The sequence below is a fragment of the Pinus tabuliformis genome, chromosome 4_2, assembly GCF_031772625.1.
Source record: "Pinus tabuliformis cultivar Carrire ecotype Pingquan chromosome 4_2, CPIR1, whole genome shotgun sequence".
NCBI classification, from domain to species: domain Eukaryota; kingdom Viridiplantae; phylum Streptophyta; class Pinopsida; order Pinales; family Pinaceae; genus Pinus; species Pinus tabuliformis.
This window is the reverse complement of record NC_142304.1, coordinates 1121724333-1121751330: the sequence shown is the minus strand read 5'-3', so window position 1 is coordinate 1121751330 and position 26998 is coordinate 1121724333. Positions and strand designations below refer to the sequence as shown.

The 26998-nt window shown below is 40.8% G+C and overlaps 2 pseudogenes; both read left to right on the top strand.

The window, feature by feature from the left end:
• The first annotated feature begins 17983 nt into the window (after positions 1-17983).
• Positions 17984-20454, top strand: LOC149173603 (ubiquitin-like modifier-activating enzyme 5 pseudogene; annotated as a pseudogene).
• Positions 20455-23827: 3373 nt separating this feature from the next.
• LOC149173602 (ubiquitin-like modifier-activating enzyme 5 pseudogene) lies at positions 23828-25412 on the top strand (annotated as a pseudogene).
• The last annotated feature ends 1586 nt before the right edge of the window (positions 25413-26998 follow it).

The following is a 26998-nucleotide window of genomic DNA, read 5'->3' as shown; positions in this document are numbered from 1 at the left end:
TCTTTAGGAATGGTTGTACTAGAAATAGTTGGAGTAACTAGAGTTTTTGTATCTACCGAAATAGATGTTTCAGGTAACTTGGATGAAGAACTAGGAGTTCCTGATGTACAAGACTCAGTTAGACGAGATCACTTTGTCTAAATTGGTGTCACTTCGCGAGGCAAGGTCTGTTGGCTCACTATTCTCTGCGAATGATGGGATATGGGTTTATGTTCCTCAATGATTGTTGATTAATTTTATTATCAAAAAAAAGGGGGGGTAACTAGGCAATTGTGAACTGCATAATACCTCTTGGTAAACCAAGAAGTATGGGCAGATAATCTCCCCGAATGCTGTGTTCTGTGTATCAAATTTGCAAGGTGGCCGACTTGGTTACTTAATGATGGATATAAACCTAGTATTGTCCTCCCTTATATACTCGAAGGTACGTGGAGGCCCAGTTTGTATAAGCGTTTTCTAATTCAAAACCGCACAATGAGAGCATTCCCATATACTTTATGTACTATAACACTGCCCTATATACTCGAAGGCACATGGACGAGCTACGATATACTCACGTACATGGAATGAGGTATCACACTCGGGATTTATTGCAAACAAGTTAGTGACAACTGCTTTGTTTTACGATGCTGGAACATGTCTCTAGCCTAGAACCACTAAATGTTTTCGTTAATGACAATTATCCATTAAGTAAATTGATGTTTATTTTAAGTTGATATTTCTTAGGAATTTGTTTTTCAAGTTCACCATGTGATGTATTATGAAATCCTAGGAATGCAACTATCATGATAAGCATTCTTTTCATTTAGTTTTAACAATGAAAATCCTAGCTACTTAGGGATAGAGCAATCAGATTTCTTTTGATCAAAGAGCAAAGAGAACAATGTAAATAAAAATTCCCTACACTATTCCATTTAGGACACATAAACTCTTTTCAATGCAAGATGCATGTATTTATTTTCAATTTCCCTCAATGTGAATGATTCAAAAAGGAAAACAAATGCACAAACGATCAACAAACTCTTTTCATAAAAATTACGATTTTGTGAAAATTTCTTTTCAAGGAAAGGAAGACTCTACGACACTTTTGTTTTCAAAGAAATGAGGAATTATGAAACTTTCAATGAAAAGACTAATCATATGCACATATCAACCAATCTATCTTTCATGAATGACGATTTGATGACAATTAAACTTTCAAAGGAAAATATGATTTTACGACACTTTCTTTCACTAAAGATCAATCGATTAAAACTAACTTTCGACTATAGATTTAAAATGAAAAAGTAAATACATAAGAAACATTTATCAATCCTAGTCTAATTAGGGCCAAATTAAGGAGATGAAAAACTATTTTTAGAGACAAAACATCATTGGCATTCAACAACTCATTCAAACAAGAGAAAATTGGAAAAAAAAATTCACTTCGTAGATGGGAAACTGACTCTCAAGGGATCAGCGCAGGCAACAGTTAGAGATAGTGCGCAAAATCACATTGGATCTATGCAGGAAGTGGACTGCAGTGCACTGTGTCCTTCATTGGACTACACTAGTGACAGTAAGCCATTCTGAAGGCAATTTTGACACAGTTTCGACTTAATTTTCAATGAAAGAAGACTAAAATTCAATAAATGACCACAAGTACAGTATGTACAAATGTCTTAAGAGGTTGATAAGCTACTAAGATGGATGATCATTCCCCAGTGGAGTCACCCATTTGTTTTGGGAATTTTTAGTGTTCTTGGATAAATGCCTAATCCCTCTAGACTAGTAACTTAATCTAGAAACAATAATACAAAGCATTATCTACCTTTTCTATAAATAATAGATAAAATAAGAGAATAGAGAACCTACTTGACATGCGGAAAGAGTCGATATTGCGGACAAAACCGACCTCCCTATAAGCAAAGGCTTTCTAGTGACAAACAAGACAAATAAACACTACCTTTCTCTAAACATGCATTGAGAATACAAGTAATCAGGTGATTTTAACATACCTTTAGTCCAACGCTTTGTAGTAGTCCAGCCTCGCCGATCCGGATGAGCTCCTTCTTCTCTTTGAAACCTGCATTCACTAACAAGCCGACAGATTAAATAGCACGTGATAAACTTATAGAATAACACATATCCATCATACAGACCAAGGATTATATGAAATAAATCATGAATAACAATCTGTTGAGAAAAATGAGTTCATTTCTATTAAGTGGAAACAAAAGAAACCATTACAACCTGAGCCTTGGTGTTGTGCAGGTCCCTCCTAGGGTCCAACAAGAGTTTTCCTTTACTTTGATCAGCTCACCCACTCTCAAATAAGGCTAGGAAAGGATGGGAATCTCTCCTCTCAATCTTTATAAGGGAGTCCTAATTCCAGCAACATCTACCCTTAGGAATGTTTAGCTTTCAACCTCTCCTCCCTCTGGCCCAATGCCTATATTTATAGTGCTCTAGAGGAATTTATTCAGGTCCACCATCAATGGGATAAGCCCCTCTTTGGATGGGATAGCTCCCCTCTTGATGGGATAAGTTCCTCTTTGATAGGGATACATGAACCATCTGGAGGCGCTCCATACACGTCAAACAAGATTCTAGAATGCTCTAGAAATGACCACAAGTAACTTTTTAGAGTGAAACTTGCGCCTTTTGACCTTTATAGGAGTACGCAACCTCCCCTTTACAGACAGAGCGTACAAGTACGCAGGTATTGTGAACTTGGAGTTCGTACACGCAAGTAAGGCTAAGCGAAACTGCGTACCCAGAGATATATAGATTTTTAAAGACTTTCTCTCATTCTTGGAGTTTGACATGGAGAGCAGAGGTATAAGACTTGCCAAGGAGGATAGTATGACAGTTGATGGAGCCATACTAACTGCAAATAGTCAAGGTGACAAATTTTAGTGTAACAGATTGCCCCCTAAAGTGCGAAGCCTGTAGTAGATAAGGGTTTCATATCATCTAGGAAGGGTGAAGTACTTTATCATTTCAAGGATTATCTTGTGGAGAGCCCAGTCAGAACCTGCAAGTATTCAACACAAAATACATATATAAGATCATATCATCACTGAGGTAGGCATTCCCATACTCAGATTGAAAACTTTAACTAACAAACTATCTACTGCTTTGATACAGGAATGATTTTGCAGTACATCATAATCATAGACTTTGTAGACACAGTATGGGCACAGCCATCTGTTTATGATTAGTCTACTATATAATGAATACAAAACTCCTCGCAGCCTGAATGGTGGAAACTAGATCCAGGGTCTTCATTTCTACTTCCCGAACAGGTACGATTCTATCCATGCGAATAAATGAGTTGATGTCGAACATGGTAGAAACCACTTGATTACCAGTCAATGATGTAAACTGTTAACAAGCGTGAGAGAGACCACCTGTGATGTCAATGGTTCTCAAAGTACCCAGTACAATCCGTGAGATGTGAATGAATGAGTTGATGTCGAACATTTCACGGAATCCTTCGATCGAAAGTCAATGATGTAAACCGTCATCAAAGGCGAGAAACCTGCCATTGATGCATGCAGATTTCAAGGTACTGACGATTCCTAGGTCATCTCTCTAGATAATGTGTTGATGTCGATAGAAAGCGACCTGTTGCAGGCAAGCCCACAACACGAAATCATAGATCAAGTTGAAGAAATGTAGCTGTAAGGACTGACTCAGGGATGGTCGAGATGGATGACGGGTATTTTGCAGATGAATGGTTTATATGCAGAGACCTCTTTAACACATAACAACACAATAGATGGCTTGGTGACATTTGACCCAAAGTTAATACCCGGCTGAAGACTTTCAATGTGATTTGATCAACTGTGAGGCAAAGGATTTCCCAACCCAGGTGAATGCAAAGTGTCGTGTTCAAGAGTGGTAATAAGGCTTCTTCTGAGGCAAAGGATAACAAATAGGCTCATTTTTCTCTCTTTTCCCCCACCATTTCTGGAAAGTACCTCTTTATTTTTTACAAGCTTGAGGAGGATAACATATGCTTGATTATAAGCTCATCATTCGGATGAGTCCAACTTAGTTTTGATTCGAACCCTAAGAAGGAGTGGTCCGTTCCTGTTTGTAATCGAACAGGTCCTTTACTGTGAAATTTTAACGAGTCCAGTATAGGAGAAACTCGGCGTTTTTCATTTTTAGAGAGTCTGAAAAAACTTAAGAAGACTCCAGGTTGAACTTTTTCGTAAAGTTGTGTCTCCCAAGCCCAAAAAAGTATAAAATAATACTTGAGAGAACCGCTTGATCTTGCGACCAAGGAGTACTTTCATGATTAGTGCCTTTGACCTGAAAAGTAAAAAGCGATCAAGGACACGTCGTTTTATTTCCAATATCGAATTTGAAATGACAAAAATCCAGCAATCTTTTCTTGTTTTTACGGTCAGAAAAGGGCTATAAGGGGACCGTCTTTTAATTCCGTTTTAACGAGTGTAAAAGAAACACTCGGCAATCTTTTCATTTTTTAGGAGTCAGAAAAGGGCTTAAAAGATGACTCTGATGTTTTTGTATGTGAAAAATGACAATTCTCCCTGAAAATCCTTTTGTCCTGCACAAAAACCAACACATTACTCATACCTGTTTAATATAGATAAAAATACTTTGAAAAATACCTTTTCATGGTGGAAAATAAACAAATTTAACATTCATTTACTCAAAAAACCTATAAAAAGGGGTTTTACCATTTCATTTTTACCATTTCACTGTTGAGGAGAGAAAAAGGGCTTTTGGCAAGAAACTTCCCGTGGTCGTTGCGGAGAATCCGACCGTCGAAATCAAACCCGTCTCATCAAGTATTCTACAACATCCTCCCTTGCATTTCCATCTGTTTAGAATTTTTTTTTAGGCTTTAGATTTATTTTTTGGAGGCCTTGGGGGTTTCAGGGTCCGCTTTTCGGGGTACGCAGGTGCCCCATGGGTGACCTGCGTACCCTGACATTTTCTCCATTGGGAAAATGCCAGGCGTATGTAGCTTGCCTTAAGAGAAGGTGCGTACATACGCCCTGTCTCTAAAGGGCTGGCTGTGTACACCGCAGAGTGGATTTTTAAACTCCAAATTCTCCAAAATGAACCAAAAACTTTCAATTTTATGGACTCTAACAGATGTTTTATGGTGTGTAGATTGCCTACCATGCTTGATTGGCGCGAGAGGGAGCACGAAGATGTTGATTTGGCCGCGATTAATCATCAACCTTCCATTGATGCTTTGAAGGCATGCGGTCTTTACAAATACTGGGCCATGCCTGGCATGAGGGCCCAGGTGCGCTTTCTAGAGTGGCTGGTCGAAAGGTGGAACGTTCAGGATCAGTGTTTCTACATCGGATGGCACCAGCTCGAGATAGAGCCCTCTGATATTTATTTTCTCACTGGTTTGCCCAAGAGGGGCGAACAATTGACTCTGTCCGGGACTAGGCCTGGTGGCCAGTCCATTGCTAGCCTCTGGCTAGAGTGGTGTAACAACCAAAACCAGGATAAAGGGATAGAAATCAAAAAGATATCCCTACCTGAACTTATGGTAATTGCCTTTACAGTTACTAGACTTTGCGGCGTTGCCGCTTTGCACATTGTCACCGGGTCCCAAATGCGGATGGCGATTGACTGCTATCGAGGCACCATTTTCAACTGGTGCGATGCTGTGTTGGCCAATTTAAAGGGCCAACTGACTAGGGCAAAAAACGGGCAACTGAAGACTTTTAGTTATGGGCCCTTAGTTGTGAGTTTTTCCCTAGAGAGGGTTCCGATGTTGATCCCACAGCAGCTCACTGTTGAGGTTGGGCTTCCCCGAGAGCCTAAGTTGATGCGATGGGTTGCGGTGATGGCCCGTCATCCTGACGAGGGCACGGAGGTTGTTCGATTTAGACCGGCGTATTTTCACTGGTTAGAGAACCAGGTCTTCTCGATACAGGATTTTCCGTATGCCGGAGTTGATTTTCGCGGAGATCCAGACATGATTCTTCCAGCGGGAGAACAATGGGACGACATAGGTACTTCATTTTCCACAAGTTTTTTAAATTATTTACTTTTTTTTGTTTTTATATCGTCTCAAAACTGACAGTGACAATTTTCAAAATGTAGATGTAGGCCCACAGCGTCCGTCCAATCTCCGGCCTTTCAAGAGGAGAGTACCAGTTGCACCAGCACCAGCCCCACACGGCGCGGCCACAGAGACCCTAGCCGAGTTGGAACAGGACCTAGAGCATCTTACGACAGACATGCCAGAGACGACTATAGATGATATTCCTATCAGACTTCAGCGCTATGTGGTCGCAGTCCCAGGACCTTTTAGGAGGTTCTTGTGTAGGGTAGCGCGTGCAGTGGTGTCATATAGAGAGCACCACCAGTGATTGGCTAGTCACTTTTGTAGACACATGTGACATTTTGGTTTTTTGTACTTATCATTTTTGTCGATCATAAGGTGTTTTTCAACCTATGATCGAAGACGATGTATATTTTGACACACTCCTATCTATATATATCATTATTACCGGCTTATCTCGTTAAACATGTGTGATTAAATTTTTTTAAATTTACAAGTATGATTATCACAAATGTCTGTCTAACATTCGAGAAGCAATTGCATCTGCTAATGTATTTAATGACCTTGGAATATGCTGATATTCAATGTAATCAAATTCACGTTCCAAGAGGCGCACTCTCAAAAATAACCTTAATAACACTGGATTTCTAATGGCATAAACTCTATTAAGCTGTAATACAATGAGTTCAGAATCTAACCTCACTATCAAACTCCGAATCCCAAACGAAATAGATTCAGACAATAACTCAATCACTGCATTGTATTCTGCAATGTTGTTTGTTGTTTGACTGAGGCTCACCCCATGCATAGAAACTAACTCGTCAGAGGGTGAATAGATAACCCAAGCTGCGGAAGAGATATTCCGTGTACTACAACAAACACCATCAGCGAATCCAATGTACGTTTGGAGAGGCGTCGACATCTGCAATATCAAGAGTAAAACCAAGATAAGCCAGAATAACGACGAAAAACACACTCTCTAAGCTGAGCACACTATGTATACTAACAAACACACCAGCTAGAAAGAAAAACTAACTTAACTAAATCTCCATACCCATTATTTAAGCATAATACCTCTTTAGGTAAAGTCCATTTCTGGGCTTACCCAAAGAGTCCCCATCAAAATCTACCAGCTCATAGGACCCTTTTGCTAGCTTTCGCTTGACAATGTAGGGCCCATGCCACATAGGAACGAATTTTCCAGCACCTAATTTATCATTAGCTTGAACATATAATAGCACTAGGTCTCCTTCCGAAAAATTTCTAGGGGTCATGTTGCGATCATACTGAGCTTTCATCCGTTTTGTGTGAGTCTCGATTGCCAATGCAACGTCACGTCGAGTCTCATCTAATTGAGCTAAGTATAATAGACGCTTCTCCTCTTCAGAATTAGCTAGAAGTAATTCGACAGCCATTTGAAGTGATGGGATTTCGCATTCAATGGGTAGCACAGCTTCCAAACCATAAACTAGTTGGAAAGGTGTGAACCCTGTTGATGTTTTCACTGAAGTTCGGTACGCCCAAAGCGCGGAAAATAACATGTTGTGCCAATTCGACCGATGAATACCAATGATTCGTCGGATCATGATAACTAAAAATTTGTTGATAGACTCAACCAGGCCGTTGGCTTGTGGATAATAAGGAGTTGAGCTATCGTGATGCAAACCAAGCTGGCCTGTAAGTTCTGTCATCATAATGTTTCGAAAATGGCACCCATGGTCAGTGATTATCGCTTGTGGGACACCAAACCTAGCAATAATGTGATTGAATACGAAAATCGCAGCTGTCTTGCCGTCTGCCTCGAATGTAGGCATCGCCTCGGCCCACTTAGTAAAATAATCAACCGCAAGGATGATATATGCATGCCCCCCGACCGAGTGAGGGTTACATGTAATAAAATCGATACCCCATTTGGCAAAAGGACCAACGGCAATTATAGAGTGGAGAGGAGCAGGTGGTGCGCGCATCTTGCGATCAAACACTTGATAGTTGTGGCATTTCCGGACCGCAATAATACAATCTTTAAACAAAGACGGCCAGAAGTAGCCAGCGCGCAATATCTTTTGGGCTGTGGCATACCCAGACATATGACCGCCACACGCTCTAGAGTGACAGTCATTCAAAACCCTTTCAGCTTCCTCATGTGTTAAGCAACGACGAAAAACCAAGTCCGCCCCACGGCGATAAAGAGTATCTCCAATAATTTTGTACTGTTGGGACTGGAATCGAATTTTTCGACGTTTCGACTTTGAAATTTCGGGCCGAAAGGATTGGGTTTGGAGATAGACAATTATATCTCCATACCACGGATCTAAAGTGCTGATGAGAAACAAAGATTCATCCGCAATGGGTTCCTCTGCCACAGTTTCTGTGTCAGCACGCGGGAAATCACACATCAACTCGGCAAAAACTAAAGATTTCTTAGACTTAGACTTTTCAAACTCCAAGTCGAACTCTTGCAGGATAACGATCCATTTAGAGTACTTGCCCCCTAGCAATTGTTTAGTCAAAATATAGATCATAGGGTTGCAATCCGAAATGACTGTAGGTTTACGGAGAAGAATGTAGTGACGAAAACGTTGGACAGCTTGAACAGCTGCCAAGGCCAATTTCTCCACATGTGAATATTTGAGCTCAGTTGGATTTAACGTCCGACTAAGATAATAGATCACATGTTCCATTCCGAATTCATCTTCCTGGACTAAGACCATTCCAATGGTGGAATGAGCGGCGACGAGGTACAAAAAGTAATCCTGGTTGTAGTTGGGAGGATGCAGCAATTGTGCATGGGTCAACGCGTGCTTTAGCGCATCAAAAGATTTCTGAGCTATCTCATCCCACGAGAATTGAGCATTTTGTTTCAACAACCAGGTAAAACCCTTGGTAATCTCAGCGTAGTTAGGAATGAATCGGCGTAAAAAGTTTTCTTTCCCCTGCAAACTTTGGAGTTGGCGCAGACTCGAAGGAGGAGGCAATTTGATGATAGCTTCTACCTTCGAGGGATCAACGCGAATGCTGGCTTTTGAAACTACAAATCCCAGCAATCGTCCTACTTCAATACAAAAGACACATTTGTGTGGGTTCAACCGTATACGATAATGCCGACACCTCATAAAAATTGCTCGTAAATGGACAAGGTGATCAGCTCGATGTAAGGAGTGAGCGGGCAAATCATCGAGATACGGTTGCACAATGTGTTTGATGTCATGAAATGCGTAAGACATCGCCCTTTGAAAAGTGGCTCTGGCATTCTTAAGCCCAAAAGGTAATTTGCAATAAGAAAATGTCCCCCATGGACAAATGAAAGCTGTTTTTGGTTGATCGGCAGGTAGAATATTGATTTGGTTGTAACCGGAAAAACCGTCCATAAAGGAAAATATTTCACTGCCGGCACAATCATCAATTATGTGATTGATATAGGGTGTTGGATAGTTGTACTTGGGACAAGGACGATTGATATCCCTATAGTCAATACATATTCTTATTATTCCCTGTTTTTTGTTAACCGGAACAATATTCGATACCCAATCCGTTAACAAGATCGGATAAATGAAACCTGCTTTCAACAGTTTCTCAACTTCTACTTTAATCGCAGCCACTTTTGGTGGGTGAATCTGACGCAAACGTTTCCGGACGGGTTTAGCGTCCGGGTAAGTCTTGATTTCATGGACAACAATGGCGGGATCAATTCCTGGCATTTCCTCGTAAGACCAGGCAAACACGTCGTGGAATTCTTGAAATAGGGCCTTGTATGTTTGAATTTCGTCATTTGAACACGAGGTACCTATATGAATGTGCTCAACAATTCCGAGCTTCACTGAAATGTCAATGGGAATAGTGCGAGAAATGTTTCCCAAATTCAGCTCTGAATCAGGATGTTTCATTGGACTCTGAGCTTCTTTGACATATTCAGCTGTAAAGATTGATGAGAAATCGTTTTCAAAACGATCATCCTCAGGTAAAAACGAATATCTATGATGGAGATCTTCCCATGGTAAATCGTCTACGAACAAGACTTCACAAAGTTGTTCGTCAGATGACACAACTTCGGGAAATGTTATTAATTCCGAGGTTGACGCGAAAAGGGATTCCTCATGGACCACATTCATTTGGTCGATTTGGGTTGAACTCGTGTCGGTAAAAGACTGCACAGCTTCATAGACTATTTCATATGGACTCAAAGGCATTGCATCACCAAATGAGTCTATCTCAGATTCAAAAGGAATGATCCAAGGATCGTCATAAATAATAGTGTCTGAAGTAATCATATGAATAGATGCGAATGAAGACACGGCGTTGATTGGAGGAAAAGGAAAAGTTCCATGTAAACCGACATCTTTAACTAATCCTACGAAAACATCCTTTTAAGGGATAGTCGTTTTACCAACATGCTGGATACTCTCTGAAGAGGCTGGGTCGGATGAAAAATAAGCCAGCTGGTCTATGGTTACGATCTTGCCATTGTGTGGAAACTTTATTACTCTGAAGACCGATGAAACGACCACTGTCATAGCGTAAGACCAACTTCGACCCAAAAGAAGGTTGTAGTCTAGACGGGCATCAACCACCTCCACGTCCAGACTAACGGTTTGTCCTTCAACCCCTATAGGAAAATCCTGTAGAATGCCAAACGGATGGAACCCACGACCATCAAAGGCCTTAAGAATTGTCGGGGATTGATTTAGTGAAGGAGAACCAAGCGATCTCCAACACTGTATTGACATGATACACGTGGAAGCTCCCTCATCAATTATACTCTGATGAATAGGCTTGTTTTTTACTATCATTGGTGTTATAGACAATTTTGTGCCTCATTGAGCATGAAATGTCCATAATCTAAGGGATCCAAAGTCCCTAAACATGCTGTTCCTACCCCTAGAGGAACAAGGCTAACAAACCACAGCAATTCACAGAAGTTCTCCACCAAAAACTGCTCAAAACAAGTCAATTCAGGATCATTTCAGTGGCTACACTAGCTGTTTGCGCTGAATGTCAAAGCCAACACTGGCTACCTGCGTTGAACATCAACTCTGCGCTGAACGAGAGTGGACAAGTGGCAGGCTCATTTCTCAAGGTTTCAAGACCCAGGAAGCTTCCAAAATGACACTTGCCTCAGGGAATTCGACTGGTGATGAGTAAGAGGTTCCAAATCTCCAAGTGGAAGCAAGAACCTCCAAGTGGACTCAAGAACTGACAGAGGGAGAGGACACTAGTCAGATCTCAAGCTGACTCATCCTCTCTCCAAACATCTATAGATGGATCTCTCCTCCATGAGATCTAGAGGCTGGAATTTTGTTATTGCAAAGAATTGTTGTTGGTTTGAGACTGGAATCATTGGGTGTTTAATGCTTTGAAGGGGCTGAAGGTAGGAATTCCATTTGCTGGGAAGGAGATGCTGGATTGGAGCCCTCTGGGTTGTATCTCTTCCTGAACCTTGTTATTCATCAATAAAGCTATCTTGGTTTCTCCTATATGCTAATGTATTTTGATGTATGAATGTATTAGTATATTTGGTTTATTTCTAATGCTAAACTAGTTATGAATGTGAACATCTGTCTTTGTGTAGTGTTCTTCTCTTGTCTCAAGTAGTTGTTCTCTTGTCACAAGTAGCTGTTCTCTTGTGATCTTGCAGGAAGTTGTAGCTGGATAAGCAAGAAGGCAAGTAGCTGTGAACACCCAAAGAGAAGGGAGATTGGATCGAGGGACAAACGGAAGACACCGGTAAGTCTATAGATCTCTCTTCTTTCACATTTCATAAAGGAAGAAACCAGTATAGCTGTACTCGTTTGTTGCTAAGGCACTGTCACACCTTAGGTGGATAGGATCATCCTATATAGGCATTTTTCCCCACAACAAATTGGCGACTCCACTGGGGAGATCTGTTTAAGTCATTTTATTTGTGTTTCTATCATTTGTTTGTTTCATAGACTTGACAGCAACAATCGAACTGCATCTTTCCCAGATGCAAAGTAGAAAGTTGCTGCTTTGATCTAATTGCTGGACTTGTCTATGATCTGAGCAATGGATTCACAAATGATTTGATGATCCTTGTGATAGATCTTAGTAGCCTTCAAAGCATCCCTTTGATTACACCTTGCTTGTTGCTTTTATTTGGCCTAAAACAGTGAATTAAATAGCAATCTGTGACCCAGAACCTGAGGGAAACGAGAGTTTCTCCTTCAGTGCAGACCCAGTGAAGGGATTCTGCATTTCAACGCAGGTCCCATGAAGGTTACCTGTGCTGAATGTCAAAACCACTGTGTTGAGGTTGCATTGAACCAGTTTGTCCTTGTGCAGCTGGGGTTCTCTGCTCTGCTTTGCCTTGTTTTGATCTCTGATTTTTGTGGCCTGTAACCAGCATAGGTACCAGTCTAATAACCCCTTTTCTCTGCTTACATTCCGCCTCCTTTTGTACAAAAAGATTGTGAGTGTTTTTATGTGTTTCTGGCGTCATTTACAATCTTCCTTTGCATGAGTGAAATAGTCATCCTGTAGCCCTTGATTCAGATCTGTTGGTTGTGATCTTATAAGAGAGTTCATTGGCTATTTGCAGATTGATTATACATTTGCTTTTGCTTATTGGTTTGAGTTTGTCTCTTTTAAGTGTTAAAACAAGTATTTATTTCGAAAATCGTTAAGTGTTGTAATCTCTTCTATCTTCTCTGATTTCGAAAAAGTAAACTTGTTTGTATTGATCATTTAAAAGCAAATTCAAAGTTGTACAAAAAGCTTTCTTTGTAGGCATCAATACTAAGAAAGCGGAAAACAAACACCTGCATTGTGCATTTGCATCTTGATAGTTTGCATGTTGGATTTAGGAAAAGTGCATTAGAGTGTGCTGATTGCTCTTTGAGAAAAGATGGTGTCTTTCTTTTCCCTTAGTAGCTAGGATTTTCAAAGTTGAAAAGATATAAAGCTTGCTTATCATCTTTAGACTGCATTTAGGAATTTGTATCATACATCTCGTGGTGAACCTTGAAAGGCAAACTTTAAAAAGATCAACCTAAAATAAATTGAATGAACTTAACAAGGCTTTGTAACATAACGCACAACATAGAGGTCTAGGCTAGAGATGTGTTCCGGCGTCGTTAAGCCTGGTGACTGTCGATCTCGTGGATGGTGGGTGATTCCTCCTGAGGGACGATAGCGCCAGTACGGATTGTGCTCCCACGTACCGTTGCGTATATATTGGGAGACCCCTATAGGCATAAAACCTTTATCCTTAGGAAGCCGTGTCGGCCGCCCTACTGATCGCAATGCACTAAACACAACATTCAGGAAGATCGACCGCCCGTACCCTAAAAAGTATTCTGCGGTTTTGCGAAAAGTTTGGCACACCCTCTGCCTAGAACTCTAGAGCAGTTCCTTTTGGCCTTTTTCAGACTCTATAACAAAAAAAGTCCATCCGAGCATTTGTCACTTCGGGCTCGTTAAACATCGAAGGAGACTAGAGTCATCTTTAGCTTTTTCTCGACTCTTTAAAACTGAAAAAGCAAGTTGTCTCTAAAGCGTCGTTAAAATTTATTTTAAACGGAACAATCACCCTTTATTCCTGCGTTGATCTTTAGGTTGAAAAATGGAGCACACCAACCAATGAATTCCCCTTGGTGGAAATCCTAGTCCCTTCTCCTCTTGGGGAGATGTTAGTGCGCCCCACATGGCCACATTGTCGCTTCCAGGACTGACAATTGGCCTGCCAGTTTGGCTCTTTTCAACCAATGTCGTTCAGAACACCACCATTCCTGAACAGTCGAGTCAACAGTTAGACCAGACTAGAGTTTCCCACCAGCCTTCTACTTCATCTTCCTCTCCTCCTTCTTCTTCGCTTGACGAAACTGGTAAAACAAAAAACCAGGTTCCTAAGGAGAAGAAGGAAAAGAAGAAGAAAGAGAAAAAGAAGAAGGAGCCAAGGCCGACTGGGGGCAAACAAGTGACTTCTGACAAAAATCCACACACAGCACTGACAAGGCCTAAATCGCCATGTGTCATATGAAAGGGAGACCACTTCCATAGAGATTGTCCCTGTATCCCTCGAATACTAAGGGACTGGTCTCCTCGTTTGCACAATTCGGTAGCATCAACCTCTGATAGCCATGTTGACTGCTCACCGTCAACTAGTGAAAGTGAAGTCACAGGACAGAGAGGGAAATCTAGATTTCCCTGCAAACTGTGTGAAGGCGATCACGCCATCCACCGTTGTCCCTTCTTAGATGAGGCTAAAAGAGTTCTGGAAGATCGCCCGATTTTACAAGCGCAACTTCCTCCTAGATATCAAAAACTCCTGCCAAGTCCTTCACTAATTGAGAACCCGACTGACCCGCCCAGATGGTCAACCGAAGTGCCTATCATTGAAGATAAACCGTCTGGATCCATGCCTGACGAAATTCAACAGGTTGATACGGCAGTTGGCCCGATTTTTCCTTCAGAGGCTCTATCTTCGAATGATACCATCACAGAGGAGAATAAAGACGACACCGTCCAAATTCTCTTCATCAAGACTGACTCTGATGAACAAGGGGGCAATGCCCCCATTCCTTTATCACGGGAAGGAAGTTCGTCAGAGCGATATCCGGCCGTTTATTCGGTCCCCACCACCAAGCAACCTGGTTGTGTCCTTTCACTGGAACCAACTAGGCAGACCCCGGTTGCCAGCAAGCATACCATTCAGAATTATCGTTCAAATATACAGAATGGTAATGGCTAGCACTATCATTGATGAGGGGGCATCTGTGAGTATCCTTTCCTCTATTGCTTGGAAAGCGCTTGGTTCGCCAACGCTTTTACCTGAAATGAGAAATCTATCAGATTTTGATAAAGGAACCAGTCGACCTTTAGGGATCCTCCCCAATGTGCCTATAACATTGAAAGGGAAGACCATTCAAATGAACGTGACGGTCGTTCAAGGACCCTTGGATTATAACCTACTCCTTGGACGAGACTATATATATTGCATGGGAGCTATAGTCTCCTCACTCTTTAGAGTAATGTGTTTTCCGCATGAAGGAAGAGTGGTCAAGCTCGTGGACCAACTTTCATTTCCCGGATCACGCATCGCAAATAGTCATATACCATCCCAAAATGGTCTATTCATGCAAGAAGTGTCTCAACCCACGGTCCGTCCTCCTGATGAGCGCGAGTAATCCGGGAGGATATGACTGGAACCCAGGGGGCATGCGTCCTGGCCTGCTTCGGCAGGAAAACTTTGGGAATAGGGTAGGTTTCCGCGGGAGAATATGACTGGTCCGTACCCCGTCCGTGGTTGGAAGAGGGGTTGTTTTGGAATAAGATTCTCTTGTCAAAGTTACGTGAGAGGCGGGTCTCATCACTCACCTTTTTTTATCTCGGTAGACAGCGCCGAAGAAGTGTTTTGTTGAAAGAATAACAGAACAATCTTTGGGTAGCCTGAAAGAGGTAGGCCTCTCCCGGTAAAACAAATGTTTTATCTGCAAATTGAGGGGTAACCTTGAAATCATACTTTATACCTGGGGGCATGCAAACCTTTTGGAGTGCAAGCAAAGAGCGGTTATTTATCTGTTTTTTGGGTTAGCCGTTTCCTAACTTGCATAAAGAAAGGATGCGGAGCAAAGCTTAGTGAGATGAAGCTCCATAAAAAATAGAATCTTGATGAGACACTCTTATCATATGACTGGGTAATCAAGCAGTTTTAGCATAAAGTTCATGCTCGTTAAAAAATAAATGCAAGATCCGAGCAGTTTTAGCGCATAGTTCATGCTCGTTAAAAAATAAACATAAGATCAAGCAAGTGTTTCAATCCGCGTTTAAGCTCGTTAAAAAATGAACTATCCCGGTAAATAACCACTGTGAACGTAATATAATCAGCCATTAAAGCCTTGGTCGTGTTTGCACCGTCACCTCCATTTTTCATTTGGCCGATCATTCACCTCCATATGATTGTTTACCCATTTTGAGGAACAGCTGCGAAGAGTGATTACACCTAGCCATCCTTGTGACACTGCCGTGATTGGAAAATTCCAACCTATACCTGGAATCAGCTGCTATCCCTGTTTATCACTCGCTCCTCAAAAGACGAGTCTTCTTTAAGCTCTTTTCAACTGACTCGTAAAATATGAAAAGATTGCCGAGTTTTGGCCTTCCAGCTCGTTAAAGCGACCGGAATAGCTATCCATCCTCTAGATTTTAATATTTTTGGACCTGAGGGATTATTGCACAAAAAGATCGAGCGCTTATTTTGTTCGGCTCGTTAAAACTATCGAAAAATCATCCCTTCTGTATTGTTTTATACTTTTTTCAGACTTAAGGGATTAGATGACGAAAAAAGACTTTTGGAGTTAACTTTATGTACCTTTTTAGACTCTCTAAAAATGAAAAGGACCAAGTTATCCTTGTCGTTAGACTCGTTAAAATCATTAAATAGCGACAAACTTGTCTTTAGACGAGAACGAGTTTCACTATCGCTAGGCTCGTTAAAACATAGCGATGGGCTTGCCCAAAGGGCAGGTTATAGAACAAGCATATGTTATCCTCCTCAAGCTTGACAAAAATAAAGAGGTACTGGTCAGCAATGACTGGGGAAAAATTGGGAGAAACTAAAGAAAACTTTGATGGTAGCAAGTCGCTCTTGAACATGACACTTTTCCTCCATACCACAATCGGGTTGGGTTGTTTCATTCACCGGTCACATCCATGGTCTCGCCATACCATCCATATTTGGGGTAATGCTACCGATCCATCGTATCAGTGTCGCCATATGTTCAAGAGAAGTCGTTCAGAAAGAGTCAACCGTGTCCCATCCACTGCCATACATTATCCTTCATCCTTTCATGACCGCCACCCTGAATCATATGTCACAGATCGTTTTCACCTCCATTAAAGTCATTAGCTCCGTTCCGTGTCACTGATATGGGATTCATTAAGGCCCTCCTTTGACGGATCGCTTCTTGTCGACATCAGCTCATTATCCAAGAAGTTGATCTAGGAACAACCCCTTCAGTACTTTGAAGCTTGCATGCCACAATGGCAAGTTTCTCACTTCCGGCGACAGGTATACATCAATGACCTTCGACCGAAAGATTTTGCGTGGTGTTCGATGCCAAGTCCTTTATTCACACCACGTGAATTGTACTGCAGTACCTTGAGGGTCATTATCATTATCGGTGATTCCTCTCGCGCTTGTTAACGGTTTAAATCATTGACCGGTAATCAAGCGATGTCTTTCCATGTTCGACTTCAGAACAATTCTCACATGGATCAACTTGTACTTAGAGTGAAGATCAAACGAGTTTGAAGACCCCGGATATAGTTTCATCCATCCAGGCTGCGATATATATTCAGGAAAGATAAAGACATTGACATGTACATCATTGCAGCAGATAATCATCCTACTCAAAGGATGATAATTTCATCAAAATTATCAGTCTATCATCAGACGATTGTCTATTCTATGTAAAGAAAAATGAATTTATAAAGCTGAGCATGGGAATGCCCGCCTCAGCTAGATCATGAAAGCAGAATGAAAAATAATGTATTGTATTGTATTGTATTATAGGTCTCCTCCCAGCATTGGATGAACTTCGGATCTCCCTGATAAAGCATTTCGCCCGATAAACAGCCTCATACTTTAGGGGGCAACTGTTATAGACATTTTTGTGCCTCATTGAGCATGAAATGTCCATAATCTAAGGGATCCAAAGTCCCTAAACATGTTGTTCCTACCTGTTATCACTGAAAATTCTGTTGCCAAAATTGCTCAGACTAGCTCAAGGACAAAGCGCATAGATCCCTTTATCAGTTTCGCAGCGCAACATCTTTTAGGTGATTTCGTAGCGAAAAAACACCGACTTTGCACTAACTGCGCTACGAAATGGGGAATTCGTGCTGATCCATAGCACATCTCACACCAGCCGTCATATTTTCTGCAAGAATTTTACGGGAATAGCATGTGTAAGGTCTTACATGTCGGTCTTGACACGTGCAGGCTCTGTTGGCATCAAAGGGGCTACAGCTTATGAGATTTCTGATTATATTGTTGAGATTGATACTGAGGAGATCATGGGACCTGTATTATTCCTTTCGGACCTTGGCGATCTTTACACGATTAGTATTGCCTTGTTCCTTTATGTCCTTATCTAATCCAAATCAAATGAATCTTGGGCTAGAAGATTGAGAGAGGGGCATGGAATGGAATGGAAGATATTTCAAATTCCAAGAAAAGGTTGTGCCTGAGGGATGCATTAATATATATATATATATATGTGTGAAAAGGGGATAGCGGTAATATAAATTATTATGAAGTCGACTGGAAGTCAAGGTTGCCGTTGTCTGCATATGCTTTGACGGGGAACTTCCCAGTGGTAGTTTTACTTTGCGCTCACAGCTGTTGTGGCAGGCTCTCATGATCACCAACGGAGGTCCATCAAAACTCTGTTTCATACCCAAGTCTCAAAATCGTGGTCCTCTTTGAAACCAATGCTCGATCAGAATCGGTTCATGAGAAGGCTTCTTTCGTCGACTTATTCCAAGTTTTCATTGCCTTGTGATAGTTGAAGATTTTTACGAGTGGAAAAAGGATGGAGCGAAGAAGCAACCATTCTATATACATTTTCAAGATAAAAAAAACCCCTTGTCTTTGCAGCTCTTTATGACACATGGCAATATTCTGAAGGAGGAGTACTCTTTACATTTACTATTTTGACTACACGTTCCTCTAAGGCGTTGACGTGGCTTCATGATTGAATGCCTGTTATATTGAGGAAGAGAAGGAGCTACTGAATGCTTTGGAAGGCCTTAAATCAGCGTTATCATTGTCACCATTAGATACCAAAATTCAATCTCAGCTTACCAAGTTGCAACATCATGCAAAGCAGATTTCCACGACTGTAAAAGGTGTGGCTATGCGACGCCCAAAGGTGAAGGATATGAGCTCTGAAATAATGGACAGTAATTCATATAGTAGACTTATGGCATTGAAGCGAATGGGTATTGTGAACAACTATGAGCGGATTCGAGAATTCTTAGTTTCCACCATTGGTATTGGTGGCGTAGAAAGTGTTGCAGCTGAAATGCTTGCAAGATGTGGAATTGGGCGCCTTTTGCTGTATGACTATGACACAGTGGAATTGGCAAATATGAATCGTCTCTTCTTCCGGCTAGAACAGGTTGGCATGACTAAGACAGATGCTGCTGCTCAGACACTTGCTGAAATTAATCCAGATGTTTTGATTGAGAGCTACACATTGAATATTACAACAGTGAAGGGCTTTGAGAAATTCATGGAGACTCTGACCAACCAAGTTATTGGATCCACAAGAGGTCGACAAAGTGGAGTTGATTTAGTGTTAAGCTGTGTAGATAACTATGAAGCCCGCATGGTTGTGAATCAGGCTTGCAACGAGCTAAACCAAATATGGATGGAGTCAGGTGTGTCGGAGGATGCTGTATCTGGGCATATTCAATTGCTCATTCCGAGAGAAACAGCTTGTTTTGCATGTGCTCCACCACTGGTAGTTGCATCTGTAGTAGATGAGCGTACTCTCAAGCGTGATGGTGTTTGTGTAGCTTCATTACGCACCACAATGGGAGTTGTGGCTGGTCTTTTGGTTGAAAGTACTCTCAAGTACTTGCTTCAATTTGGTGAAGTTTCTAAATACTTGGGATACAATGCTCTCAAGGACTATTTCCCAACCATGGAAATGTTACCTAATCCTCAGTGTTCTAATTCTGCTTGTCAAGACCGTCAGTGAGAATATATCCAGTTGAAACCAGCAAAGGATGCTACAGCTAAGGCTAGGGTAGAAGCAGAAGAAGAAGCAGCCTGTGCATCTAATCTTCCAGTTCACGATGATAATGAGTGGAATATAAGTGTTGCCCAGTTTAGAGTATGACTTGACATATGACCCAATTTTCCACCCAGAATGTGAAGGAGAAAAATATGTCATGTAAAACTGTTCAAATTTAGAAAACATTTCTATAGAAGCATTGCAGTCTTCGAGCTATGATGTAGACCTTTCCATTGGCAGCGCTGTGAGATATACAAAGCCCGAAAAAGAGTCTGCAAAGTGAAAGATGGCACACTGAAAGATTTTTTATCAAGTCAGCAGCTTCTGTCACCATCTGATTGTCACACTCCAATGGGAAATGACAGATATTTAAAGCGGATTGATGGAGCATTTCAATACATTTCTCCAAATGATTCAATGGAAAAGCTAAATGCTGCAAGAGAATTTTCAGATAAAATACTAGTTTATGACCAGATGTTTTCTTTAGAGTACAATTTGCAGTCATTAAATGAGAAAGAAGCACAGGTGAAAGTATGCAACAAAGGAATGGAAACAAAGAATTGGATAAGACTGGATCATTTGGTAGCTTCGTTGAAATGGTTCCCAATGATACTGCGGTTAGTCTTTCTGTTGATGATCTTCATCTGAAGTTCCTAGAGTCGGTCCCTGGCCAAATGGGGATCCAAGGCCCACCCTTGGTTCAGTTTCTGGGTAGTGAATTTAACATCAAAGTGACACAAAGAATTCTAGGTGGGGCAATGGTAATATCATCTGTATTATGCTGGCGAAGTTTTCAAGTTGACTGTATTGAGACCGAATTGGAAACTTCATTGGAATATCTAGAGCCAAGTAGTGGTGTTAAGATTCACCCAGATTAGAAAGGTGCAGATAACCTGCCTCAGATGCGTGCAGTTTTGTGGATTGATGGTCGTAGAGATAACTTGATAGCATTAATTGTGCTTTTAGAGAGCCCTTAGCAGGAGTTTCTTGCCAATGGAATTTGGGTAGTTTGAAAGGGCTCAAATATGTGAACATCGAAAACAGAGTTTCCAAGGAGTTGGATGGAGGTATACCAAGATCATGGCGTGCAAACATTGATTTATATGCAGTGTGGCGAGATACCATAGAGAGAATCTTGTAATTATTTTATCAGCACTCAGTTACTGAAGAATGGCAACAGCAGCTACTCAATTTTGTGAGGAGCTTAGAGGAAGATCTTTGGATTCGAACACTTTGAAGCACATCAAGGACCGACAAACAGGGGCCTATGTTTCAGGGAAACAGAAAAGATGTGTCATTGAAGACAAACATGGAGCATTAATTTCTCATCTCACCCATCTCAGCTAAACGATAAGGAAACCAGGTGTCAAAGCTGCAAGGAGGAATCATCTACGAAGAAGATAGAGTTAGAGTTATAATTAAATTATAACTTTATAGAATTTCAGTTAGTGGTTATTGTATTAAATAGTTTGTTGCAAAGCAGATAGGTGTCATTAGTGACAGTCATCGAGCTCCCCTCATGTTGAAGGAGGAAGCTCTAAGTAGTTAGAAGTATGTGTCTATATATAGCTGAAACCTCTATGTATTGAGGGTTGGATTTTTGAGAAAACAGAGTTTATTTTGGCTTGTGTAAAAACTTATTTTCAGTAATACAAATGACTACTTTTCTTCTCAGGATTCACACAGTGTTTCAAATGCTCAAGATATATGTGGTTTTGTTTTATCCTTTATGTTTTACAACTGTATAGATACACAATCACTCAGAATTTACTTTGCTGCTCTGATTTCCTGTGTGTATTTGTAAGTTGAGGTTTCTATGAGAGGTATTTTGAGTGTTTAAACATTACATGCCCTGACTTCTATGAATGAGTGGTTTTATAGTTTGCTGAAATGATGATTAACTCCATGAGCCCAATGGAAGTCTTTGTAATGTCTGTCCAGCCAACATATGTGTTAAATTTACTTTGCAAGAGTTAGCCATCTCATCAATATTTAAAATCAATAACCCTTTGAGAGAGCCCTCTCAGGCTAAGGAGGCTAAGCCTTAGTCAAAAGTCTGGTTTGAAATAGTTACACAGAGTCTAACTGATCAGCAGCCTTTCAGTGCTTGATTTTGTGATAACATTTTGGTGCGTCTGCCGGGAGCCTGAAGATTATTCTTTCCCGAAATTATGAAGTTTAACTTCTGAAGGTAGCAGGAGCTCAGAAGGTTTTTGAGGCTGCAAAACTACCTTGGCGACTCCATTGTTGAAGAATTCAAAATTCATACATTCATGGTGATTCCACTGGAGTTATGAAGGAACTAGATGCTACCATTCTTATTTCAAGGTATGCATGCATAGATTTTTCAGGAATTCATGGTTTCCCAAATCATTTTCGCAAGGATGCATATTTTCTAAGGAATGGTCCCAAATTCAATGGAGAAGATTTGAGTTTAACTCTGAAGCATATAACAGATTTCTGTCATTTTACTGAGCTTCTTAGAGTTAAACATGAGGATGTTTGCATTATGTTATTCTATGATTCACTTCAAGGGAAATGTAAACAATGGATTGAAAGCTTTCATATCAAATCCATTAAGTCATTTCAAGACTTATGGCTTATGTTTTTGGAGGAATGGATAGATAGGTCAGATGTGGTGGCAAACTCTCCTTCAGTTCAAGGTTTCAAACAATGGAATAATGATCATAGTAATGGAGAAACAAATGAAAATTTTTCTTTGTCCTTGTCCTCGTATCTAAAATCCTTTGACTGCAAGGCAGAGGATAAGATGAGATTTTTGGATGAAGTTGCTGAGGACATTGAGAAAGACATTGAAGGTTTAGAAGGTCAAATTCAGGCATAGAGTTTTCATAATCATGATCATTATTTTCAACAGCTTTCTATGGCAGAACACAAGGAGAGAGTATTGCTTCCTTTCTCTTTCACGATTGAGGAAGAGTACACTGTTGTTGAAGATTAGTTTGCACAACCAGAAAGTTACAAGAATAATCAAGCTGATCATGTATTCTGGGAACCTATAGTGGACTACATGGAAGAGTTTTACTCTCCAGTGTTTCAGTTTTCCTATAAAGATCAGAGAAAATTTCAGTGGCAGCGGTCATCATACTATCATATTGGCTCTGAACTCCGATGCAGTCAAAGAAATCAAATATCAGATAAGACAAATGATTGGCTACATTGGAAATTTCACATTGATTGAGCTGAAAGAAGTTTGAAATTGATAGGGTAGGTAGGTAGGAAATTGAAAATAAGCTCAATGTTGACTGAGCATTTTTTTTCAGTAGATGTAGTTTTCTTTCTCCTACAGTGATCATCCAGCTAGAGCTCGAGGTGAAGGCCCAAGGAACTTAAAGAAGATGTTTGTCAAATAAATTTTATAAGGCACTGGAACTGCAGGTTCTTAGTGTACCACAAGGGCACACTATCCCAAGTGGAGCCACTGTTATCACTGAAAATTCTGTTGCCAAAATTGCTCAGACTAGCTCAAGGACAAAGCGCATAGATCCCTTTATCAGTTTCGCAGCGCAACATCTTTTAGGTGATTTCGTAGCGAAAAAACACCGACTTTGCACTAACTGCGCTACGAAATGGGGAATTCGTGCTGATCCATAGCACATCTCACACCAGCTGTCATATTTTCTGCAAGAATTTTACGGGAATAGCATGTGTAAGGTCTTACATGTCGGTCTTGACACGTGCAGGCTCTGTTGGCATCAAAGGGGCTACAGCTTATGAGATTTTTGATTATATTGTTGAGATTGATACTAAGGATATCATGGGACCTGTATTATTCCTTGCGGACCTTGGCGGTCTTTACGCGATTAGTATTGCCTTGTTCCTTTATGTCCTTATCTGATCCAAATCAAATGAATCTCGGGCTAGCAGATTGAGACAGGGACATGGAATGGAATGGAAGATATTTCAAATTCCAAGAAAAGGTTGTGCCTCAGGGATGCATTAATAAATATATATATGTGTGAAAAGGGGATAGCGGTAATATAAATTATTATGAAGTCGAATGGAAGTCAAGGTTGTCGTTGTCTACATATTCTTTGACGGGGAACTTCCCAGTGGTAGTTTTACTTTGCGCTCACAGCTGTTGTGGCAGGCTCTCATGATCACCAACGGAGGTCCATCAAAACTCTATTTCATACCCAAGTCTCAAAATCTTGGTCCTCTTTGAAACCAATGCTCGAACAGAATCGGTTCATGAGAAGGCTTCTTTCGTCGACTTATTCCAAGTTGTCATTGCCTTGTGACAGTTGAAGGCTTTTACGAGTGGAAAAAGGATGGAGCGAAGAAGCAACCATTCTATATACATTTTCAAGATAAAAAAAACCCCTTGTCTTTGCAGCTCTTTATGACACATGGAAAGATTCTGAAGGAGGAGTACTCTTTACATTTACTATTTTGACTACACGTTCCTCTAAGGCGTTGGCGTGGCTTCATGATTGAATGCTTGTTATATTGAGGAAGAGAAGGAGCTACTGGATGCTTTGGAAGGCCTTAAATCAGCGTTATCATTGTCACCATTAGATACCAAAATTCAATCTCAGCTTACCAAGTTGCAACATCATGCAGTGCAGATTTCCACGACTGTAAAAGGTGTGGCTATGCGACACCCAAAGGTGAAGGATATGAGCTCTGAAATAATGGACAGTAATTCATATAGTAGACTTATGGCATTGAAGCGAATGGGTATTGTGAACAACTATGAGCGGATTCGAGAATTCTCAGTTTCCACGGTTGGTATTGGTGGCGTAGGAAGTGTTGCAGCTGAAATGCTTGCAAGATGTGGAATTGGGCGCCTTTTGCTGTATGACTATGACACAGTGGAATTGGAAAATATGAATCGTCTCTTCTTCCGGCCAGAACAGGTTGGCATGACTAAGACAGATGCTGCTGCTCAGACACTTGCTGAAATTAATCCAGATGTTTTGATTGAGAGCTACACATTGAATATTACAACAGTGAAGGGTTTTGAGAAATTCATGGAGACTCTAACCAACCAAGTTATTGTATCCACAAGAGGTCGACAAAGTGGAGTTGATTTAGTGTTAAGTTGTGTAGATAACTATGAAGCCCGCATGGTTGTGAATCAGGCTTGCAACGAGCTAAACCAAATATGGATGGAGTCAAGTGTGTCAGAGGATGTTGTATCTGGGCATATTCAATTGCTCATTCAGAGAGAAACAACTTGTTTTGCATGTGCTCCACCACTGGTAGTTGCATCTGTAGTAGATGAGCGTACTCTCAAGCGTGATGGTGTTTGTGCAGCTTCATTACGCACCACAATGGGAGTTGTGGCTGGTCTTTTGGTTCAAAGTACTCTCAAGTACTTGCTTCAATTTGGTGAAGTTTCTAAATACTTGGGATACAATGCTCTCAAGGACTATTTCCCAACCATGGAAATGTTACCTAATCCTCAGTGTTCTAATTCTGCTTGTCAAGACCGTCAGCGAGAATATATCCAGTTGAAACCAGCAAAGGATGCTACAGCTAAGGCTAGGGTAGAAGCAGAAGCAGAAGCAGCCTGTGCATCTAATCTTCCAGTTCACGATGATAATGAGTGGAATATAAGTGTTGCCCAGTTTAGAGTATGACTCGACATATGACCCAATTTTCCACCCAGAATGTGAAGGAGAAAAATATGTCATGCAAAACTGTTCAAATTTAGAAAACATTTCTATAGAAGCATTGCAGTCTTCGAGCTATGATGTAGACCTTTCCATTGGCAGCGCTGTGAGATATACAAAGCCCGAAAAAGAGTCTGCAAAGTGAAAGATGGCACACTGAAAGATTTTTTATCAAGTCAGTAGCTTCTGTCACCATCTGATTGTCACACTCCAATGGGAAATGACAGATATTTAAAGCGGATTGATGGAGCATTTCAATACGTTTCTCCAAATGATTCAATGGAAAAGCTAAATGTTGCAAGAGAATTTTCAGATAAAATACTAGTTTATGACCAGATGTTTTCTTTAGAGTACAATTTGCAGTCATTAAATGAGAAAGAAGCACAGGTGAAAGTATGCAACAAAGGAATGGAAACAAAGAATTGGATAAGACTGGATCATTTGGTAGCTTCGTTGAAATGGTTCCCAATGATACTGCTGTTAGTCTTTCTGTTGATGATCTTCATCTGAAGTTCCTAGAGTCGGTCCCTGGCCAAATGGGGATCCAAGGCCCACCCTTGGTTCAATTTCTGGGTAGTGAATTTAACATCAAAGTGACACATAGAATTCTATGTGGGGCAATGGTAATATCATCTGTATTATGCTGGCGAAGTTTTCAAGTTGACTGTATTGAGACCGAATTGGAAACTTCATTGGAATATCTAGAGCCAAGTAGTGGTGTTAAGATTCACCCAGATCAGAAAGGTGCAGATAACCTACCTCAGATGCGTGCAGTTTTGTGGATTGATGGTCGTAGAGATCACTTGATATCAAATGGACATTCACATCAAAATGTACGCATTAATTGTGCTTTTAGAGAGCCCTTAGCAGGAGTTTCTGGCCAATGGAATTTGGGTAGTTTGAAAGGGATCAAATATGTGAACATCGAAAACAGAGTTTCCAAGGAGTTGGATGGAGGTATACCAAGATCATGGCATGCAAACATTGATTTATATGCAGTGCGGCCAGATACCATAGAGAGAATCTTGTAATTATTTTATCAGCACCCAGTTACTGAAGAATGGCAACAACAGCTACTCAATTTTGTGAGGAGCTTGGAGGAAGATCTATTCAACGAAAGTTGCTTCACAGGAAGATCTTTGGATTCGAACATTTTGAAGCACATCAAGGACCGAAAAATAGGGGCCTATGTTTCAGGGAAACAGAAAAGATGTGTCATTGAAGACAAACATGGAGCATTAATTTCTCATCTCAGCCATCTCAGCTAAATGATAAGGAAACCAGGTGTCAAAGCTGAAAGGAGGAATCATTCTACGAAGAAGATAGAGTTAGAGTTATAATTAAATTAGAACTTTTTAGAATTTCAGTTAGTGGTTATTGTATTAAATAGTTTGTTGCAAAGCAGATAGGTGTCATTAGTGACAGTCATCGAGCTCCCCTCATGCTGGAGGAGGAAGCTCTAAGTAGTTAGAAGTATGTGTCTATATATAGCTGAAACCTCTATGTAATGAGGGTTGGATGTTTGAGAAAACAGAGTTTATTTTGGCTTGTGT